Source organism: Dromiciops gliroides, chromosome 2 (assembly GCF_019393635.1).
Source record: "Dromiciops gliroides isolate mDroGli1 chromosome 2, mDroGli1.pri, whole genome shotgun sequence".
NCBI classification, from domain to species: Eukaryota; Metazoa; Chordata; class Mammalia; order Microbiotheria; family Microbiotheriidae; genus Dromiciops; species Dromiciops gliroides.
Window position 1 is genome coordinate 477,839,083 of NC_057862.1, and position 10,925 is coordinate 477,850,007.

Sequence of the window (10,925 nt, forward strand, 5' to 3'; positions counted from 1 at the left end):
AGAGGCCTAGTTGTCTGCTAACCGTTTTCCTTTCCTCCCATGCTGGGCCTTCCTGATTCCCTGCCACCCACTCTCTAGGAGTTAGGGCTTCCCCAAGCCCCAAAGTACTTTGTATATATTTTGTATTGGCTTTTCTGTGTACATGTTCATGTGCATGGATACACATACTGCCCACTGACAAAGACCGGTTCCTTTTTCTTAATCTTTTGTGTAACCCAATGCCTAGTACCTGGTAGGCACTCGATATGTTTATTCAGTTGGAATTAAACAGAATTGCTGCTAATGGAGAAAAATACTCTCTCCTAGAAGTAATTCTAGACAGAAATAAATTATCCAGACTTCTGCTGGAGCTCTCTCCCTGCCAAAAAAAATAAATAAATAAAGCACCTAATAAGTTCTCCATTGGTCAAAAAGTGGAGGCACCAAGAAAGAGAAGGGTTTCTTAAGATTGGAATCTCAGTAAAAGAAAGGAACTTGTGGCTGGGGTAAATCAATCAAACAATATGTATTAGGCTCAACTATGTGTCAGGAACTGTGCTAAGCTCTAAAGATACAAAAAGAAGCAAAAGACAATCCCTTCCCTCAAGGAGCTTACAATCTAAGGGGGGGAGAAACAACAGGCAAACAAATGTATACACACAAGCTATTTAAAGATAAATTGTTGTTCAATGGTGTCAGACTTATTGTGACTCCATGGACCACAGCATGTTCACTAGGTCCTTCTGTTCTCCATTATCTCTTGAAGTCTATCCAAGTTCATGTTCATTTTTTCCCATGCTACTATCTATCCATCTCATCCTCTGCCATCCCCTTTTCCTTCTGCCTTCAAACTTTTGAAACATAAGGGTCTTTTCCAATAAGTCACATCTCATTATGTGACCAAAGTATTTCAGTTTCAGCTTCAGTATTTGATTTTCCAGTGGATAGTCTGAATCACTTCCTTTAAGCATTGACTGATTTGATCTCCTTGTAGTCCAAGGGACTCTCAAAAATCTTCTCTAGCATCATAATTCAAAAGTGTCTGATTCTGCAGCACCCAACTTTCCTTATAATCCCAAATCTCACAACCATACATTCATACTGGAAAACCCATTTCACTATACAGACCCTTTTCAGCAAGGTGATGTCTCTGCTTTCTAGTATGCTGTCTAGATTTGCCATAGCTTACCTTCCAAGGAGCATCTTTTAATTTCATGGCTGTATTTGCCTTCTGCAGTGATCTTTGAGATCAAGAGTATAAAATCTGACAGTGCTTCCATTCCTTTTCTCTCTATTTGTCAGGAAGTGATGGGATCATTTGCCAAGATCATAGGGTTTTTTATGTTACTTTTTTCCAATTTATTTAGAATTTTATTTTCCCCAATTACATGTAAAAACAATTTTAATAACCATTTTTACAACTTTGTGCTCCAAATTCTCTTCCTCCCTCCCTCCCCACTACCCCTTAAGAACTCACACAATATGAGTTATACATGTGTAGTCATGAAAAACATTTCCATATTAGTCAGGTTGTGGAAAAAAAAGACAAATAAAGTCAAGAAAAATAAACTAAAAAAAATATGCTTCAATTTTTATTCAGACACCATCAGTTCTTTCTCTGGAGATGGATAGCATTTTTCATCACAAGTCCTTCAAAGTTGTCTTAGATCACTGTATTGGGGAAATAGCTAAGTTGTTCACGGCTAATCATCTTACAATATTGCTGTTACTTTATATACAGTATATTTCACTTTGCATCAGCTCATGTTAGTCTTTCCAGGTTTTTCTGAGAGCATCTTTTTCATCACGTCTTGTAGTACAATAGTGTTCCATCATAATCTTGTGATGAAATAATGAGATTTAGCAGATACTCAAAGACCCACCTGGAGATTAATCTCAACTGATTGAATCAAGTGAGAGTGATTAACTGCTGATTAGCCTACTTCAAGTTAACTGGATTGTAATCACACCTTGAGAACACCTTCAGAACCAATGGATTTGGATGATGCCAACCAATCAGCTTGAAGCAGTGTGTAAGGACCGCCTCTGTTCCAGAACTATAAAAAGCTTCCACAGTCAGCTTGCTGTTCAGTTCCTGATTAAAGCAGGCTCCTGGAGGAGGACTTGAGGAAGAACCCAACCAGGCTGGAACTCTATACGAGATAAGCTTTTTCTTAACTTTCTGAACTCCTTGTGAACACCTGCATGCTTTAATAAATGTTTAATTCCCAAAGACTGGTGCTGAAGCTTCTAATTTAAGGTGACCACAATTTAGATTTTAAACATCACAATCTCATCCCACAATTTGTTCAGCCATTCTACAATTGATAGGTATCTCCTCAATTTCAAATTATTTGCACCAGAAAAGGGCTGCCATAAATATTTTTTGTATATATAGGTTCTTTAATTGTTTGTTTTTTTACTTCTTTTTGGATACCAACCTAGTAGTGCTATTACTAGGTCAAAGAGTATTCATGGTTGTATAGCCCTTTGGCCATACTTTTCCAAATTGCTCTACAGAATGTTTGAATCCATTTACAATTCCACCAACAATGCATTAATGTCTCATTTTCTCCATATCCCCTACAACATTTGTCATTTTCCTCTGCTGTCCTATTATCCAATCCAATAGGTATGAGGTAATACCCAAGAATTGCCTTGACTTGCATCTTTCTTCTTTTTTTTTTTTTTTAGTGAGGCAATTGGGGTTAAGTAACTTGCCCAGGGTCACACAGCTAGTAAGTGTTAAGTGTCTGAGGTCAGATTTGAACTCAGGTCCTCCTGACTCCAGGGCCAGTGCTCTATACTTTCATCTTTCTAATCAATAGTAAGTCACAGAATTTTTTTTTTATATGGCTTTAGACAGCTTTGATTATTTCACCTGAAAACTTTTCATATCTTTTGATCATTTATCACTTAGGGAATGGCTGTCATCCTAATAAATTTGACTCAGTTCTCTATGCATTTGAGAAATGAGGCCTTTATCAGACAAATTTGCTTCAAAAATTTTTTACAGTTACTATTGCTAACTGTATTTCCCTCCCCATGCCATTTAATATATTCTCTATCTCCTTTCACCCTGTCCCTCCTCAAAAGTGTTTTGCTTCTGACAGCCCCCTCCCCCAATCTGCCTTCCTCCCTTATCCCCTTCCCCTCCTACTTTCCTGGAGGGTAAAATAGATTACTATACCCAATTGAGTGTGTATGTTATTACCTCTTTGAGCTGATTCTGATTAGAGTAAGGTTCACTCACTCCCCAGCACCTCCCCCATCTTCCCCTCTGCTATATAAGCTTTTTCTTGCTTCTTTTATATGAGATATTTCACCTCCTTCCACATCTCCCTTTCCCTTTCTCCCATTGAATTCCTTTCTCACCCTTTTTTTTGTGGGGCAGTGAGGGTTAAGTGACTTGCCCAGGGTCAAACAGCTAGAAAGTGTCAAGTGTCTGAGGCCTCATTTGAACTCAGGTCCTCCTGAATCCAGGGCCAGTGTTTTATTGACTGTACCACCTAGCTGCCCCCCTGCCTCAAACTTTTTAAAAAAATACCATCCCTTCATATTCAACTCATACTTCTACCCTCTGTCTAAATATACTCCATCCAGCTGCCCTAATAATGAGAAAGTTCTTATGAGTTACGAATATCATCTTCTCATGTAAGAATACAAATGATTTAGCCTTTCAATATCCCTTATGATTTCTTTTTACTGTTTACCTTTTTATGCTTCTCTAGAGTCTTGTATTTGAAAGTCAAATTTTCTATTCAGCTTAATCTTTCCATCCAGAATGCTTAAAAGAGTGGGGGGCAGCAGCTAGGTGGCGCAGTGGATAAAGCACCAGCCCTGGATTCAGGAGTACCTGAGTTCAAATCTGGCCTCAGACACTTGACACTTACTAGTTATGTGACCCTGGGCAAGTCACTTAACTCTCATTGCCCTACCAAAAGAAAAAGAGGGAAAAAAAAGAATACCTAAAAGTCCTCTCTTTCATTGAATTCCCATTTTTCCCCCTGAACGAATATACACAGTTTTGCTGGGTCGGTGATTCTGGGTAGTAATCCTAATTCCTTTGCCCTCTGAAATATATTCCAAGCCCTCCAATCCCTAATGTAGAAACTGCTAAGTATTGTGTTATCATGACTGTGGCTCTACAAAATTTGAATTGTTTATTTCTGACTGCTTGAAATATTTTCTCCTTGACCTGAGAACTCTGGAATTTGGCTATAATATTCCTGTGCATTTTTATTTTGGGATCTCTTTCAGGAGGTGATTGGTGGATTCTTTTAATTTCTACTTTACCTTCTGGTTCTAGAATATCCAGGCAATTTTCCCGACAATTTCCTGGAAGATAATGTCTAGGCTCTTTTTTTTTTTTTAATCATGGCTTTCAGGGAGGCCAATAATTTTCAAATCTCTCCTGGATCTATTTTCCAGGTCAGTTGTTTTTCCAATGAGATATTTCACATTGCCTTCTATTTTTTTTCATTCGTTTGTTTTTGCTTTACTGTTTCTTGATTTCTCATTGGCTTTCATTTGCTCAATTCTATTTTTTTTCTTTTTTGGGGAGGGTGGGGGTGAGACAGTTGGGGTTAAGTGACTTGCCCAGGGTCACACAGCTAGTAAGTGTCAAGTGTCTGAGGCCGGATTTGAACTCAGTTCCTCCTGAATCCAGGGTTGGTGCTCTATCCACTGCCCACCTAGCTGCCCCTGCTCAATCCTAATTTTTAAGGAGTTATTTTCTTCAGAGAGCTTTTGTATCTCCTATTCTATTTGGCCAATTCTGTTTTTTAAGGCATTCTTTTCCTCATTAGCTTTTTATACCTCTTACCATTTGGACTAGTCTGTTTTTTAAGGTGTTATTTTTTTAAATATTTTTTGTATCTCCTTTACCAAGGTGTTGACTTTTTTCCCCTGATTTTCTTGCATCACTTTCATTTCTCTTTCCAGTTTTTCCTCTACCTCTCTTATTTTATTTTCAAAATCCTTTTTGAGTGCTTCTCTGGCCTGAGACCAATTCATATTTTTCTTGGAAGCTTTGGATGTAGGAGCTTTGACTTTGTTATCTTCTTCTGAGCATGTATTTTGATCTTCTTTGTCACCATAGAAACTTTCTATGGTCAGAATTTTTTTCAGAGATATTTCTAGGGATTTGTTAGTTTTTAGTTCATCCAAGGTGGTATGATTTAAGGAGAGGTATGTTTACTACTCTCCTGGCCAGTGCTCTGGTCTTTAAGCAACCACAGACATGCTTTTCTGTTGTTGTTTGGTTTTTTTGCAGGGCAATGAGGGTTAAGTGATTTGTCCAACTAGTAAGTGTTAAGTAGTGTCTGAGGCCGCATTTGAACTCAGGTCCTCCTGAATCTAGGGCCAGTGCTTTATCCACTGCACCACCTAGCTGCCCCAGACCTGCTTTTCTGCCCTGGAACTATGAACAGAATTCCACTCCACTGTGACCACAAGCTCCAGTGTGCTTGTGCTCCTCCCTGGTCTGTGACTGCCACCCAAGACTGGTACCTAAATGAGAGTATGGGCAAAACAACAGAGTCCTACCTTAGTGCTAGCAAAGAGATCCCTGTAAATCTCCTTCTGGCCAATTTTTAAACCCCCTTACTGTTTGTGGGCTTAGAGTTCTAGAAGCAGTTCCTGCTGCTGATTCAGAGGCTCCCAAGGCCTGTTCCTGGTTTGTTGGGGCTAGGTCTGCACTAGCTAGCCTGTGCAGGACTGTGCTCTACTCTCACCCTGGTACAATAGACCTTTCCTGCCAATCTTCTAACTTGTCTTTGGCTGGAAAATTATTTCACCCTGTCTTTTTGTGTATTCTGCTGCTCCAGGAATTGTCTTATGGCATTATTTTAACGTATTTGGAAGAGTCTTGGGGAGAGGTCAGGCAAGTCACTGCCTTTCCTCCACCATCTCGGTTCAAACCCTTGGTATTAATTCTGATGTTAAGTTTCAAGCCAGCTTTTACACTCTCCTCTTTCACCTTTATCATTAATTTTTCTTCACTTTCTACCATCAAAGTGGCAACACTTACATATATATCTGAGATTGTTGATATTTTTCCCTCCAGCCTTAATTCCAGCTTTTGATTTATCCAGCCTGGCATTTCACATGATGTACTCTGCATCTAAGTTAAATAAATAATGTGACAATATACAGCCTTTTTATACTCCTTTTCCAATTTCTTTTTTGTTTGGTCAGTTGTTTTTTGTTTTTGGGGGGGATTTTGTGGGGCAATGAGGGTTAAGTGACTTGCTCAGTGTCAAGTGTCTGAGGTCAGATTTGAACTCAAGTCTGTCTGAATCCAAGGTCAGTGCTTTATACACTGCACCACCTAGATGCCCCCTCCTTTTCCAATTTTAAACCAATCAGTCCCATGTTCGAGTCTGTTGTTTCTTGACCCATGTACAGGTTTCTGAGGAGATAAATAAGATGATCTTGCACTCCTATCTTTTTGAGGACTTCACACTTTTTGTTGTGATCCACAGAGTCAAAGGCTTTAGTGAGTCAATGAGGTAGAAATAGAGAGGTGTTTTTCTGGAACTCCCTTACTTTTTCCAAAATCTAGTAAACGTTGGCAATTTGGTCTCTAGTTCCTCTGCCTCTTTGAAAACCAGCCTGCTCTTGTGGTATTCTTTATTCACACACTGATGAAGCATAGCTTGCAGAATCATAAACATAACTTTGCTGCCTGTGAAATGAGCACAATTGTTTGGTAATTTGAGCATTCCTTGGCATTGCCCTTCTTTAGGATTGGGACATAAATTGATCTTTTCCAATCCAGTTGTCACTGTTGAGTTTTCCAAATTTGAAGGAATATTGAGTGTAGCACTTTTGCAGCAATAGGAAATAATTAACAGAGGAAAGGCACCGGAATTAAATTAAGAGGGGTTAGGAAAGTCTTCCTGTCAAGATAGGATTCTAGTTGAGACTTAAATGAAATAAGGGAAGTCATTCCAACCATGGGGAACAGTGGGAGAAAATGTCCATGGCTAAGAGATGGAGTGTCCTGCTTGTAGAACAGCCAAGAGGCCAAGAGTGTCACTGCATGGGAGAATATGTAAGGTATAAGAAGACTCGAAAGATAGGAAGGGTTAGATTATGAAGGACTTTGAGTTCCAAACTAACATTTTGTATTTTATCTAGGAGACAAGTAGGGAGCCACAGGTATGAGGGAGAGAGGGGAAGAGTGGTGTGACATGAGGGAACCTGTGCTTTAGAAAAAACACTTTGGTGGCTCAGTAGACAATGGACTGGCATAAAGAGAGACTTGACACAGGCAGAGCTATTGTAATAGCCCAAGTAGGAGGTAATGAAGCCTTGCACTAGAGTGCACAGTGTCAGAGGAGAGAAGGGGACATATTTAAAAGATATTGAAAAGGTTAAATACACCTTAGCAACAGATTGTATATAGCGATGGAGTGATAGAAGGGAGTAAAGGGTGAAGGGCTGGGAGGATGGTATCACCCTTTACCTGGAAAGTTAGGAGGGGGAGGGGGTTCAGAGGGGAAATAATGAGATGCATTTTCAAAATTTTAAGTTTAAAATATTTACTGGACAGCTAGTTCAAAATGCTTGAAGGGATGAAGAAATTAAAGCTATCTATAGTCATATGAAAAAAAAAATGTTCTAATCACTATTGATTCCAGAAATGAAAATCAAAACAACTCTGAGCTACTACATCATGCATATTAGAGTGGCTAATAGAACAGGATGACAAATGTGGAAGAAGATGTGGGGAAATTGAAACACTAATGCATTGTTTATGGGGTTGTTAACTGATCCAACAATTCTGGAAAACAATTGAAACTGTGCCCAAAAGGCAACTAAATTGTGCAGACCCTTTGATCCAGAAATACCACTACTAGGTCTGAATCTCAAAGAGATCATAAAAAAGGGAAAATGACCCATATGTACAAAAATGTTTATAGCAGTTCTTTTTGCAATATTGAAAAATTGAAACTCGTGGGAATATCCATCAACTGGGGGATGGCTGAACAAGTTGTGGTATATGAATGTGATGGAATACTATTGTGCTATAAGAAATGATGAGAAGGCAGGTTTCAGAAAAACCTGGAAAGACTTACATGAACTGATTGATGGTGAGTGAAGTAAGCAGAACCAGGAGAACATTGTACATAGTAACAGTAAGATTGTACAATAATCAACTATGATAGACTTAGCTCTTTTCAGCAGTACAATGATCAAAGACAATTCCAAGAGATTCATGATGGAAAATACTTTCCACATCCAGAGAAAGAACTATGGAGTCTGAATGTCTATCAAAGCATACTATTTTTACCATTTTTTGTCTTTTGTTTTTTTCTTTCTTGTGGTTTTTCCCTTTTGTTCTGATTCTTTTTCACAACATGACTAATGTAGAAATATGTTTAACATGATTGTACATGTATAACCTATATTAGATTGCTTGCTGTCTTAGGTTGGAGGAGGGGAGGGAGGGAGAAGTTTTTAGAACTCAAAATCTTATAAAAATGAATGTTTAGGGGCAGCTAGGTGGCACAGTGAATAAAGCACCAGCCCTGGATTCAGGAGTATCTGAGTTCAAATCCGGCCTCAGACACTTGACACTTACTAGCTGTGTGACCCTGGGCAAGTCACTTAACCCTCATTGCCCTGCAAAAAAAGAAAAAGAAAAAGAAAAAAAATGAATATTTAAAACTATCTTTACATGAAATTGGGGGGGTGGGAAATACCATTAAGTGGGAAAACAAAACAAAATGGAGATGCAAGATTGGAGTTCAGTAGAGAGATTGGGACAGGATAGATAGATTTGAGAAACATCAGCATAAAGTTGGTAATTAAATCCATGGGAGCTGATGGAATCACCAAGTGAAGTAATATAGAGGGAGAAGAGGGACTAGGACAGAACCTTGAGGGACACCTATAGTTAGAAGATGTGATCTGGATGAAGATCCAGCAAAAGATTGAGAAGGGAAGGCCTGACAAGAGAACCAGGAAAGAGGTATCTTGAAAACCCAGAGAGAGAAGAGGAAGAGAGGATTTTCCACATGTTGTGAGAATCAGAGCTCCACCCTGAGGAGAAAGCATGTTACTTGGCATCTGGAAGCTATGTCTATAGAATTGCCTGTAGTCATGTCAATCAAAGCTACCAGCCAATTAGCTAGGAGCTATGTGTGGACAGCCCTGCTTCCTGTTTCACAGATGGCTTCTGGGAGAATCTGTTGAGGATCAGGCTCTTGTCATCTGGGAGGGAGAACAGGGCAGGGGGAGCCTCTTAGTCGTTCAGACACCACCTTGATGGTGAGATATTTCATGTGGGCTGCTAGGAAAGGAAATTGCTTTCTTTCTCTCTGGCTATACCAAATTAGATCTGAGCTAGGCTTTCCATGCTATAAGGAATCTGTTCTCAATCTCTCTCTCTTCACTAACTTATAATAAATATTTTAATAAATCTTTAAAAACCTAAACTCTTGCTGAATTTATCAGTGATTTTAGCCAGCTTCCCCCCAAGACTGGTGGTTGGGGGCAGATTAGAACCCACAATTTAGATTTTGGACAACACAATGTCAAAGGCTGCAGAGAGGTTAAGGATAGTAAAGATTGAGAAAAGGCCAAGAATCATAGAAGTGTTAGCCCCATCCTAAAGTCTGTGATAGAGGAGAGGAAATTCAAGTATAGTCTGATATGTTCCCCAAATCTGGAGAAAGCAATTTGCAAAAGTTTCAGAGTAAAAATAAATAAGATCCCATGCTACAGGGGAAGTCATCTCAAGAAAGATTATATATGCTCAAAAGTGTAGTGAGGTGTCTGAGTGGCTTGAAGGGAGGAAGAACAGAAATCCCTAGCTTCTTCTTCACCCTCCTGCCTGCCCTTAGAGCCACCCTTTTCCAAGGGGGACTTTATTTCCTTTGTGGACAAGAAGGTATAAGGCAGGAAGTTGAGACTAAAAGCTGCTAGAAGTATATCTGTCTGCTCTATTAAATATTATTAGCTTAGGGGATATGACTTTTCAGGTTCAAGCTAACTTCTGATTGCTGTTTCATTAAATGAGGGGAAGCAGGATCCCAAAATTTATATCTAAAGCTTGACTCCTTTCCCCCATGAGTACCAGTACCACAATGAACACAAATAGAACTTATCAAAGAAACCCTTTTATCCAATTCAATAGTAAGCAAAATACAGAGAAGGAATACATAGGAGAATAAGAAGCTCTCCCATGGGGAGTGAGGTAACTCAGCTTGGAAGAGGTGTCTGGGGGAGGGAGAGAGAAACTTACCCAAAGGAAAATTCCTACAAAGTTTCTAGTATAGGAAGCTGGGGATAGTGTCATGATGCAGATTCCTTTTAAGTAGGCTTCTTTCATGAGTCTTTTCCTTCAGTAACCTGGTTGGCTTCCTCTATCTTCTTCCCTGAAGCTTCCTGTCTTCCCCTGGAAGAAAATTTGGCCTATCCCTCCCACAAGCCCAGGGAATTGATCTTCATCAATGAGAAGAGAGTTCCAAACTAATTGGCTTTGGGACTAGGGTGACACATTAAATTTTGAAGACACAAAAAAGGGAAAAAATTTCCATTGAGGGGAAAAAATGAGATTTGTATGGAAAAAACAATATGCATGCACACAGAACTCATCAACCAACATAATTTTTTTTTTTTTTTGTGGAGCAATGGGGGTTAAGTGACTTGTCCAGGGTCACACAGCTAGTAAGTGTCAAGTATCTGAGGCCAGATTTGAACTCAGGTCCTCCTGAATCCAGGGCCGGTGCTTTATCCACTGTACCACCTAGCCGCCCCCAACATAATTTTTTAAAAGAAATGTACAGGAGGGGAACAGCTAGGTGGTACAGTGGATAAAGCACCAGCCCTGGATTCTGGAGGACCTGGGTTCAAATCTGGCCTCAGACACTTGACACTTACTAGCTGTGTGACTCTGTGCAAGTCACTTAACCCTCATTGCCCTGACCCCCCCC